This window comes from Eschrichtius robustus, chromosome 6, assembly GCF_028021215.1.
Source record: "Eschrichtius robustus isolate mEscRob2 chromosome 6, mEscRob2.pri, whole genome shotgun sequence".
Taxonomy (NCBI): domain Eukaryota; kingdom Metazoa; phylum Chordata; class Mammalia; order Artiodactyla; family Eschrichtiidae; genus Eschrichtius; species Eschrichtius robustus.
Window position 1 is genome coordinate 54826100 of NC_090829.1, and position 12853 is coordinate 54838952.

The 12853-nt window shown below is 35.6% G+C and overlaps 1 protein-coding gene across 15 annotated transcripts in view; it reads left to right on the top strand.

The window, feature by feature from the left end:
* Nucleotides 1-12853, top strand: part of NAALADL2 (N-acetylated alpha-linked acidic dipeptidase like 2) — a 1511782-nt gene that overhangs the window by 681850 nt on the left and 817079 nt on the right. The window lies entirely within an intron of this gene.

The window sequence follows — 12853 nt, forward strand, 5'->3', positions numbered from 1 at the left end:
GGGTTGTCAAAATTCTGGGTTTAGTCCAACAAATGTTTACATGGTCAAAGAATTATTATAAAAACTATGGGCAATAAAAATATTAATAAGACCTAATTCTTGAAGGCAGAACCAGAGAGTAAAAATCTATTGAAAAGAAAAAGTTTTTAATTAATTAAAATAAAATCATGAGCTTAGCGCCAGTAGCCATGAGGATGGATGTGAAGTTTACTGGGGAAAGCCACGAGCCAGTTTAGTGAGGCTAGAGAGTAGAGGCTTCCATGGGTGTGTGAATGGGTGAGTTTATTCATTTCCTGTCTTCACTTTTTTCTGAAAGACTCTAAGGAAGCTACTTAGGGATGGAGATTATATGAGAAGGTCATACTACACAATGTTATTAGGGCTTGATTGTGGGAAAATTGAGCGATGTTCTTCTATGTTTTTTTCTTAATTTTTGGAGGAATTAAAAATATGCTCTCATGTGATTGTTTTCGGTCATGATTGCAGAGTGGTTGAGAACAAAGGCATTGGAACCATACTGCCTGAGTTCAAGTCCTGTGTTATCTAGAGCAAGTGAGTTCAACTCTCTCTCTGTAGTGTCCTTATTTGTAGAATGGGGATGATAACAATGGTAACTTCATGGTATGGTTTTGATGGTTAAATGAATTGATATAAGTAGAGGGTACATAGTGGTACATAAATGTGTGTTTTTTTTCCCCTAATACTATACTCTTTAGTACAATTAAACTAGTCAAGGTCATCTGTTTACAACTTGTGTTGCAACGCTCGTTCCCATTTTAATTTTGAATTAACTTTGATTTTCCACATCCTTAATGATTACGTTTCTTTTTAGGCAGAAACCATAATATTTCCATTATTTTGGGCTCTGAAATATTTTAAAATTTCTCAGGAATGATTAAATACCTCAATCCTTTACAGGCTTGAAAAAAAAAGAAAGGATAAAGAAAAGAAAAAGAAAGCTTTGGTTCCTAAAATCTATTACTGAGAGAGAGAGATTTTGTTTGAGGGCCATAGTTACGGAGGATGAATGGAACGAGAAGGGCCATCAGTCGCAATAGCTGAAGGAAACCTATATAGAAGTGTTAGAGAGAAGGCCTTTCATTTTCCCTACAGAGTGTCAGAGAATGGAACTCCCAAGCAGCAAGCAGCAGGTTAAGGGCAAGTTGAGTTTTACTATTATTTTGAAGACTCAAGATTTGGTGTGTTTGGAATGGTAAGGCCAAACATAATCTTTGATTTGGGCATGAGGTCATCATTTCAAATACATCCACTGACTTTTTTTTTTTTTTTAATTAATTTATTTATTTATTTTTGGCTGTGTTGGGTCTTCGTTTCTGTGAGATGGCTTTCTCTAGTTGCGGCAAGTAGGGGCCACTCTTCATCGCGGTGCACGGGCCGCTCACTATCGCGGCCTCTCTTGTTGCGGAGCACAGGCTCCAGACGCACAGGCTCAGTAGTTGTGGCTCACGGGCCCAGTTGCTCTGCGGCATGTGGGATCTTCCCAGACCAGGGCTCGAACCCATGTCCCCTGCATTGGCAGGCAGATTCTCAACCACTGCGCCACCAGGGAAGCCCCATCCGCTGATTTTTTATTCAAGATATATCATTCCCAGTATATAGAAAAGAATGAAATGAACTCTTTATGGTCAGTTATTTTAATTTCAACAATTTCCTGAGACATCAATAGTGAAATAAGTAAGAATGGACAAGTGAAAATGAAATAATGGGAATGGCTGAAGGGAGGCAAATAATATAAAGAAAAAAGATAAAGGACTTATTATGGGAAGAAAGAAAAGAGAAAAGAAGCTAAAATTCATGTTGGTAAAGTAATAATATTTGACATTTTAAAATGGAAGAGCTAGGTGAATTTTAAAATTTTTCATGTATTATAATAAACTGCCTTTCAATAGTGTCAATTATATAAAAGTTCTGTTAAACATTTTACATTTAATGCTTGTGAATATTGCATTTTCATGCCTTTTGCCTGACATTTAATTTCTTATTAGCATTACTTTTATGTGCCATTGGAGGTCTTCCATTTTTTATAATCCTGTTCATAAATAAAATATAAATGACATAAGCAATGCCCAATATAGATTTTAGTAAATTATTTAGTTGCTTTAATTTACCCAAAACTATTACTATGCATATATGTAAATTAGTAATAAAAATTAACTTCTCGATGCCAAACTGTCATACAGATGTAATATGTTGTTGTAGTATTTCTCATCCTGTTTCTTTTTCAATAAATCCTTTTTTCTGAAAACGTTGACAATCACTAGTATTATCATACTTAAAGGACTTTTATAGAAAGAACTTGAATTTTGTACATTAAAATGATCATTTTGTCACCTTTTTTCCAGATACCATTTTATTTTTTGTACGAGTGGCAGGCCTAGAAGAAAATATTGCAAAAATATATTCTTATTTAGCTTCAGATATATATATATAATTATGGATATGGCATTTTAGAAGTAAAGAATAGCAAAATCTTGGGCAAACTGTTGCTCTCGTATGCTGCTTGAGATAATTTTTTTTATTTTGATTTTTGTATACAGCAGGTTCCTATTACTTATCTATTTTATACACATCAGTGTATACATGTCAATCCCAATCTCCCAATTCATCCCATCACCACCACCCCCACCCCCTGCTTTACCCCCTTGGTGTCCATGCGTTTTTTCTCTACATCTGTGTCTCTATTTCTGCCCTGCAAACTGGTTCATCTGCACCATTTTTCTAGATTCCACATATATGCGTTAATATACGATACTTGTTTTTCTCTTTCTGACTTACTTCACTCTGTATGACAGTCTCTAGGTCCATCCACGTCTCTACAAATGACCCAATTTCGTTCCTTTTTATGGCTGAGTAATATTCCATTGTATATATGTACCACATCTTCTTTATCCATTTGTCTGTCAATGGGCATTTAGGTTGCTTCCATGTCCTGGCTATTGTAAATAGAGCTGCAATGAATATTGTGGTACATGACTCTCTTTGAATTATGGTTTTCTCAGGGTATATGCCCAGTAGTGAGATTGCTGGATCATATGGTAATTCTATTTTTAGTGTTCTGAGGAAACTCCATACTGTTCTCCATAGTGGCTGTATCAGTTTACATTCCCACCAACAGTGCAAGAGGGTTCCCTTTTCTCCACACCCTCTCCAGCATTTATTGTTTGGATTTTGTGATGATGGCCATCCTAACTGGTGTGAGGTGATACCTCATTGTAGCTTTGATTTGCATTTCTCTAATAATTAGTGATGTTGAGCAGCTTTTCATGTGCCTCTTGGCCATCTGTATGTCTTCTTTGGAGAAGTGTCTATTTAGGTCTTCTGCCCATTTTTTGATTGGGTTTTTTTTTTTTTTTTTTAATATTGAGCTAGATGAGTTGTTTATATATTTTTGAGATTATTCCTTTGTCCGTTGATTCATTTGCAAATATTTTCTCCCATTCTGAGGGTTGTTTTTTCATCTTGTTTATAGTTTCCTTTGCTGTGCAAAAGCTTTTAGAGATAATTCTTAAAAAACATTTCAATTTTGATTCTGCCATCAGTTGTCAATTGGAAACTTCATAATTCTTAGTTTTCTTACCATTAATGTATTCCTACTACTTGTGCAAACATAATAATTCACTTAAATTCATTTTTAGTCCTAAGGTAAAGTGAATTAATATATAAGTTCTTTGTGTTTTAAGGAGCATACCATGCTGTTAACTACACTCTATTCCTGTCATTGTATTTTGGGTTAAATCCCCAATTTTAATTTTCTTAACTCCATGGTCTAACAGTTTATATAAGCTGAATACTAAAATTTTTACATCGGGATATTGCTCTTGGATCTTTAGCTGAAGAACATTTTTTTCAGAATTTACCCAATAAAGATTTGGGATGTTTCTTATGATACATATTTTCTTAGTAACTGAATTTTTTTTAAAAATTATTTATTTATTTATTTATTTTTGGCTGTGTTGGGTGTTCGTTTCTGTGCGAGGGCTTTCTCTAGTTGCGGCAAGCGGGGGCCACTCTTCATCGCAGTGCGCGGGCCTCTCACTGTCGCGGCCTGTCTTGTTGCGGAGCACAGGCTCCAGACGCGCGGGCTCAGTAGTTGCGGCTCACGGGCCCAGTTGCTCTGCGGCATGTGGGATCTTCCCAGACCAGGGCTCGAACCTGTGTCCCCTGCACTGGCAGGCAGATTCTCAACCACTGCACCACCAGGGAATCCCTTAGTAACTGAATTTTAAGTGAATATAAACATTCTCTACCCATGTGTTTTTCTGGGATGTTTCCTTTCGCACTAGTTAACCACAGTATCATGATATATTAACACTTTTTCCTAATAACACCCTAAAGGAACAAGTATGAAAGGAACCATTTCAGAAAATGAAAAGCACAGATTCTGGGTGCACTGAATTACCAACCTGGGCATTGAATAGGCTTTCTGTGTTATGATTTTAGGAAACATAGGGATATGAGTTTTAAAATAAAGCACTTACAGTTTGTAGAAACCTGTTGATACTTTTTGAAGAGTAGAGATATTTAAAAAGTAAGCCAATAAAGTACCTTTGAAAAAAAGTGAAAAATAGAGTGTGTAGTGGTATCATGTAGATAAAAGTTTCATCTGTCTGTTCCCAGAAATCCAAGAGCCATAGTCAAAAAGCAGCTATTTAAGATGATTCACCTTGGCTGAAAGGATGAAAAATTGCAGTGTACCTATCAAGCTAAGAGGCTCCTCCTGGCAGACAGCTCTCAGAGCAGAGCAGTGACTGTATTGACATTTTAACTCTTGACACTCTCGAAGCCCTCTTAGGCCCATGTAAACCACACGTAGTAGGGGTGGACCAAAGGTTTTGAATGTCTGAAAACAGGACAGTGGCAGGTTGAATGTGAACTGTAGCTTTCAAGTTCTAAGCGCAGTTGCTTTGCTCTTTGTCCCCCAGCAGCAGGAGAAAAGAGAAATTTTGAAAATGTTGCTAAGAAGAGACCCTAAAGTGGAGGTTGTGGTGTTTTCCTCAGAGCAATGGACTTGGAAGCAGTTCTCCCTTATTTAAAAACTACAGGGCCAGGAAACATCAGTGTCTGCTAGGGCACTGTCGGGAGCAAACCACAGAGATCTTTTAGGTCCTGGAGTCTGAGCAGCCGCCGGGGATCTAAAGATCAAGGCAAGATCATTCAGATTTAATGGACATCGGGCCTCCTGGTGCTTGTAGTCATATTGGTGACAGACCAGGGATACATAAACCCATCAGATCTCTGAATTTGTTAACATCAAACCAACTTTGGGAACTTTCAGAGAGTCTGAATGTTGTAATATTTAAAACGAGTAGGTTTTGGAATTTGACAGGTCGGGTGTGATACTCCAGCTGCTTGTACTTTCATAGCTGTGAGAACTTGGGGAAATGACTTAATCCCTCAGTCTCAGATACCTCATCTGTAAAATGGGGACAGTAATAGTACTTATCATATAGGATTGTTTAATGAAACGGCAGTATGTGTGTAAAGTGCCAACCTTATAGTAAATCCTGGATCGTTTTAAGGGCTCAATAAATCACCTATTAGCATATGATTTTGGATACCATAACATGGGCATGGTTGTATATCTAAATCTAGGAGTAAAAGATAAAAAGGAGACACACGGATTTCTCTGACTAGATAGAGAAAAATACTGATAGCTTACCAACATGGAAATTGGCAACTACAAAAAGAGATAACTCAGAAAAAATAAAAATAAACTCTTCAGCTAAGACTGACAGCCTTGTGATTACCAAGTGAGATTAGGGGAAGGCTGACTGAGCCTCAGAAGACCCCACAGATGCCCTTCTGCACCCTGACTGCAGTGAAGCTCAACTACAGTAAAAGTCAATTTCAGTGGCTTTCCTTAGACAGACTATCAGAGTTTTTTTTCCCTCTACTCTTCTTTATTTTATGGTTTGTGGTGTCATTTATCTCATGTATGTGCATCTCTAATGTAAGCCACATCCATACTCTGAAGGGGAAAAGAATGTAAATTCTGTAGAAGTAAATAAATACTCTAAATACTTTACTGTAAATGGAAATGATGACCAGGAAGAAAAAAACAGAAGATACTTTAGAATCTAGGGGGAAATCAGACACTAAAAGGACCAGGAAAGGAGTCATGGAACTGTTTACACATCCCTAAATAGAGTTTTGTGATGTTAGTGGAAATTGAAACTCCCGTGATAGTTCGAACACTTAGTATTATATAGAGTATCTACCTGTTCAAGTAACCCATAGAGTGTACCCTATTATTTCAGGTCATTTAAATTAATTCTTCTCTTTGCCAAGTTCTGTATTGAATTATATCATTCTAATATTGGAAAACCTTACTGTAAATACAGGAGCTCTCAGGTGGGCCCAACTAACCATTCAGTTAGAGTGTGTTACACAAATTGCTGTTACACACAGGTACCCAAAGAAAGGCAGGCCCACTCAGGGAACTGGCAGGTGGTCATACATATGCAAGCGATATGAAACACATTTACACAAACTAGCTGGATTTCATCAGGTAATTTTCCCTCAGATGGTCTTGACTGCATTTTGCAATTTAAAGCTCATTAATTTGGCATCTTAGAAGCACACCTTTTACATGTCATTTAGAGATCAAGGTAACTCAGGCCTCAGAGTTAAATTTTAATTTTATACTCTCCAGCTTGATGCTCTGCTCTGCCTAAATTCAGTGTGCTATTATCAGAGTAGGCTTGGCCTAATTTTGTTTTTCTAAAAATAAAGCACAGATAATAATTTCCCCTTTATAGACTCTTTATTCAGTTAGTGAAGCATGAACAACAATTATTGTCATTTCTTTTATGCAGTTAATATACAAATTTGCAGTAAGGCATTCTTAACCGCCTTTCCAGACACTGTAACAATCGCTGAGGCCATTTCACAAAACTAGATGGGAAAAATAATCTCATTATACCGAAAAATTAAGTTAGAGAACAGAGTGTTCTGAATTACTCTTTTTATAGTTTTATCTTTGGCCCTGCCCTCAAGCTGAGACCATTAAAGCTTTCAACAACAAAAAATTATTCCGCAAATATGGGCTTTATTTGTACAAGCTAGGTTCATACTGAAAAATTTATGTCAAGTGTCTTCAGCCTATAAGGACTATCCTTAAACTTAAATTTAAACATTCCTCTGGGCACTCCTAGTTCACTGGTGCAGCATGTAAAGTAATGCTGCACGAAGGTGCATAATGAATACCTTTTGAGGACACACCGACATTTCTAAGAAATGCCTTTGCCTCAAATCAATCTGCTCCAACCAGCAAATGATTTGATATTCAAAGCTTCAGGAAACACTATATGAATATATATTTTTTCCCCATTGTACAATAAAGATTCAATCATAGAACTGTCATCGGAAATTGAGATTCTGCCTTATGTTTTCAAGTTAATCTGCCAGACTCATTTATTTATTTTACTTGTAAAATAACTTTTACAAGTAGAAAAGCCTTTAGATGGGTTCCTAGTTCTAATAAGATCTATACAGTCTTTTATACTGGTTGAGTTGAAATACCATCTTTATCGTCACAGTCAGTGGATCAAGTCAACCACCTACGACAAACATGGTGTTCTACCAAAAACATACATAACCCATGTTCATGATTAATTATCACTAATTCCTGGAACTGTTAAACTGAATTCTTGAGCATTATGGAAAAGCTCTGTTGTTTTTGTAAATTGACTGAAAAGAAACTCAACTCTTTAACAACAAGATATAGAATTGGTGGTTGCAAGTAAAACGTAATAACGACTTTTATGTACATATTAGCCACACTCCGATCTGTCTGAACCACAGCTAATGATGAACAGATGCTTCCCCTTCAAAAGCGCTTGAACACTCTGCTCCATCCCTCATTATCTCCAGGTTCTTGTTATTGAAACTTAAGCCCTCTGGTCATAATTTAATTTCGTGAAGTCTGTATTTTAAAATTGTAAGCTCCAAATCCTTCTATTTTCTTAAACTCTATAGAATTTCTGGGGTGGTGCTCTGTTAGTGGGTCACTTACACCATGTTAGACCTTGTTATAAGCATCTTTAATAATTTATATCATTTACTCGTGGCAATGCTGCAAATGCAGTGCTCTCATTACTTCCAGTGTACAAATAAGGGATTTAAGCATAAAAAGATTAAGTGACTGGTCTAAATTACATAGCAGAGCTAGGACTTGAACCAGGTAGTCTGACTATAGAGTCTGCTAATTTAGAGACCGATAAGGTCAGGGCATTCATGTAATAAATTCCCTCATTGTGATTGCTGAGCAAGATAACGTGTCATAATCATATTTCTAAGTGACATTTGTAATATATAACTTATTAAAATGAAAGTTTTGTTTAACATGTATTTATCATCTAAAATATTTGCCAGCTGTTGTGTTAAGTTAGATTTGCAGCATCCAGAGACTGTATTTTATATATTCAAATTTCAGCCTATTTCTGTATTCATCTTTTATTTCTACATAATTTACTTAGTTTCAGCCAGTAAAAATGTGTGAAACAAAGCATTCGGAAGTATCAATTTATCTTAAACTACCCATATGCTTAGTAAAATTACTTCATTTTTTATTGATCTAAGCTTGTCATAGTGTAGAAGAAATACCTTTTAGTTCATCTTGTATTTGCTTTCTTTTCCTTAGAAAAGAATAAGTGTATATAAATGATAAATGTTTGAGTATATTGAATTTTAATAACAATTTAGCCTTTATTGTGGGCCTGGGTGGGAAAGGATCTCACCTAAGCAAATAAGATATGTTGAAAACATGGGGAATGTATTGTACTTTTCATAAAAATTGCATTTTATAAAAAAAAATATAATATAGAATGTACGCATGCTACAAATATTTCTGTTTTAAGAAATGTAGCAAGTTTCTATGACTGGTCTATACCTAAGCACATATTTTTGAGGGAAACGTTCATGTGGTAGATTCTAAAATCTACTACATGTATTTTTTAAATTACTCATATAGGGTAGCTATAAATAATATGACAACATAAATTAAATGAATCATGTACATCAGTTACAGAAAATATATGAAGTTTGGCATAATTATGCAATCATACCTAAGACATGCTGATTTTGCTGAAGATTTCTTTTTATAATATAAAATTTCCGTTGTGGGAATTTGAACGTTCTGTTGAAAAAAGTGTGATATTTCCTTTACTTGACCTCATGGGGAGTACGTTTTTAAAGAAAGCTACATTCTTTGTGGGACAAATGAAATAATTGGTGCATACTTTAAATATGTTATTAGTTTTATTTAATAGTTTGTTACTCAGTTTAATTTTTGAGGAGTTCATTTTAATTACCTTAAGTGAAACAAAGCTGTCAGGGCAGAGGTTTATATTTTTGTAAAAAGCTATACTATTTTCCTTAAGGCAAGATAATTTTAAAGAAATGAATTTCTAATGGATTTATAATATAAATTTATCAAATAAGTGGTTAAATGCTTCATTATAGATGTTATCACATACTTATTTTCTTGGAAATTTTCCTAAAATACTTTGGTTTTTTTTTTTTTTTTTTTTTTTTTTTTACATCAAGTGGCTTGATCTACCCAGATACTGCTCTCCTGGAAGATAGAATTTAGTGTAAATTTATAAATGTGTAATGAGTCCAAAAGTGGTAGTAAGGGTGTCAGGCAGACATCCATCATGGTGAGGAGTTAATATCTGTATCTGCATTACATTCTAATTGATGGCTCTGTCTGATGTTTGAAAAGCGTTAAATTGCTGATGTACAGATGATGGAATACCTATTGTCAGGCTAGAAATGAAAACTCTTCCTCATCACTGCAGTTGGTTTGTAAATGAGTTGTAGAGAAATGACTTTGAATGTTTGTATTAGAGGTCAGAATTAGAGATTTCACATTTCTGTAGTAACTCCTGTGTGCCAAGTCTTTCTTGAGCATAAAACACACTCTACAATTCAATTCAAAACAAAAAAAAAACCCAAAACCTTTAGAGAGACTCTGAGTCATTAAAATGGTCGGAAAAAAATCTAGAAAACTATATTGAGATAGTGTCTAAGTAAATCAATAATGCATAAACTGAACAGTTAGAGAAGTAAATATCATAATATCATGTCAAGATAGGAACTGATTGATATTTATGCCAAACAAGAAATAAAATTGACTACTGCCAAGATATTGCAGTATTTTGCAATGTACATTAAAAAAAAATGGATTGTAGGGTATTTAACCCCACAACTTATTAGTTTACCACTAACTTATTAATCTCATATTTTTATAAAACCACAAATCACCTTGTGTGTCCCCAAACATCACTTTTCGCAGCCTAAAGAATGACTCAACTTTGGACCTCAGCTTCCTCTTCTGTAATATGAGAGAGGTTAGAATCATGGATTTTAAAGGATACTTTATTTCTACTGCCTTCAGGTTTTTCCTGTTCTCTAGTATTGTCTGGTACTGTTTTTGTTGTTGTTGTTTTAACCAAGTATGATTTAAAGTCTTCTTCTGTCAGTTAATCAACCATCTCCTAACCCGTCTGAATAATTATCACTAACTCCATATATCACTCCTTTTCTCTGCTTGTCTTGATGTGACCAAAGACAGAATTCAAATAATGCACTTTCTTGAATCATCATGGAAACCAGGCCAAGCAGAAAAAAGGGAGGGGAAAAGAGGAAGGAAAAGAGAGAGGGACAAAAGGGGTCTGCAGAATCACTCCTGAGGCTGTTCTAATACATAGTACCAACTAAGCATCTGCATGATAAGAGTTGGTACTTTTAAAAATATTTTAGTCTCTACATATAGACTAATTGTAAAAAAAAAAAACAAAAAAAACAAAAAAACAAACAAAAACCTATCATATACGTGTGTGTACATGTGTGTGTATTATGGAAGCTGTCCCCCTTCTCCACGATGTCCTGCAGAATTATATAATTTCTTCTGCATTATTTAATTCATTTTATTTCTTCCAACCATCCTTGACAATCCTCTCTCCTCTAATACCAGAAATATCCCTTCAAACCTATATAGCCTTCGTGACACTCAATGGATGTTTTAGGTTCACTGTCTCAATTATTCCTAGTGACAGCACTATGATGTTTACATTATCACTATGCCCATATCACAAATGAAGACCCTGAGCTGCAAAGAAGTTAAGCCTTTTGCCCACGGTCACCCTTTCCTAGCTTTTTCTCCAACTCTGGCTCGCACACCAGTCTGGGTTTTTCAAATGTTCCACGTACCATGCACCGTGCACTTGTATTCCTCCGTGTGTTTATACATTTTCCCCCGCCTGACTGCTCTCCTCTCACACCCCTGGTATGTCCTAGTTTAATTCCTCCTCTCTCTCCAGAAGTACCTCAGAAATAACTTTGGGTGGGGAATCATTTCCCATATTCTCTGCTAGAATCTGTCACCCCTGAGTCTCCCTTGGGCTTTGCATATTTTATGTGACATACTTGTTTGTTCAAATGTCTGTCTCTCTTATTGAATCATTCCCTACTTGAGGAATAGGGACCCATTCATCTTTGTTTCCATTGCTTATCCCAGTACCTGATATGTATTAGGTACTCATCTTTTTTGAATCAGCTCTGGACAAGAATAAATCAAAAATGGTATCGTAGCAGATGAGAAATCTAGTCAGAATTAGAATTTTTATTTTGTGAAGTTTAATATTTCATTGTACTTGAACTCTCTTAAACGTTCAGGACATTTTAATTTATATGGACCTCTGCCAGCCAGGATTGGAATTGCATATACCCATAATTCTGTACATAATGCCACTCCCTTTCATGAAGTCTTTGTTTGTATCTTTTTCATTAGAGTTCACTTGTTAACAACCCGCCCTAAGACACTTAGCAAATCAGTTGTCAGCTGAGCTCTGTTTTTCCACTCACCACAGTGGGGTCCATAGAAAAATCATAAAACGTAGTGAGGGACCTTAGAATCTAGCTGGGATGACAAATCTAATACACAGAAAATTGAAGTATAAGTACTCCTAATGTGCAACTACAATACACCAGTGTGTTACTGAATACAGACTGAAGACCACTTGTAGTTAATTAGTCCAGTTTTCCTAATACTGCTCTGCAGGATACAACAAACTGTCATCCAAAACTGTGTAGGGGAGAAAAGCCTCCATCTGCCACTCAGTAGCAAGGTTATGAAACTAAACTCTCCTCTCCTGGCAAAAGGCTTCCCTCTTTGGATGGATGCCATCCCAGACTTTTACTTAAAGTTCAGCGAGCCAGGCCAATTCATGCCACTAATTCCATGGAACATGTTGGCTTTCTATGGCAGCCTTAAAGTTTTCCAGTCATTCTGATAACTCGTGACTAGGCAATACACCATGTTTTCCTTCTGGGATTTCTATAGAGGTGTTACTTCATTTTGCTGTTCTCATTCTTACCCTGAATTTGTGTTTTTAAAATTAGCTCTGGTAATGTAACTGATCCCAGGGTCTCTTTTTCCCCCCTTAACTTAACAAATCACACTTTATTGCTTCGGTCCTCAGCTTTTCTTAAAAGTGATTTTGAAAATGTATAAGCTTAAACTTGGCTTTCATTGTAATACATTGTCATTAATGCAGTTGTGCATTTGTGACTTTAATTCTCCTGAACTTCAAAAGAATAGTGTGTGTTTGTCTGTGTGTGTGTATTTTATGTCTTCTCATAGCTTTTGCATCAGATGCCTTCTACTTTTATTTATTGTTTGTCTTTTTTTCCTATAGTAAACATCAACAGCAAAACATAAGATTAAATAATTAATACATGATTTTCTATAGGAATGAAGTATTTCCCCTGATTATAATCACTAAAATTTTATGAACAGCTAATATAGATTACTGTTTTGTTTTCACCT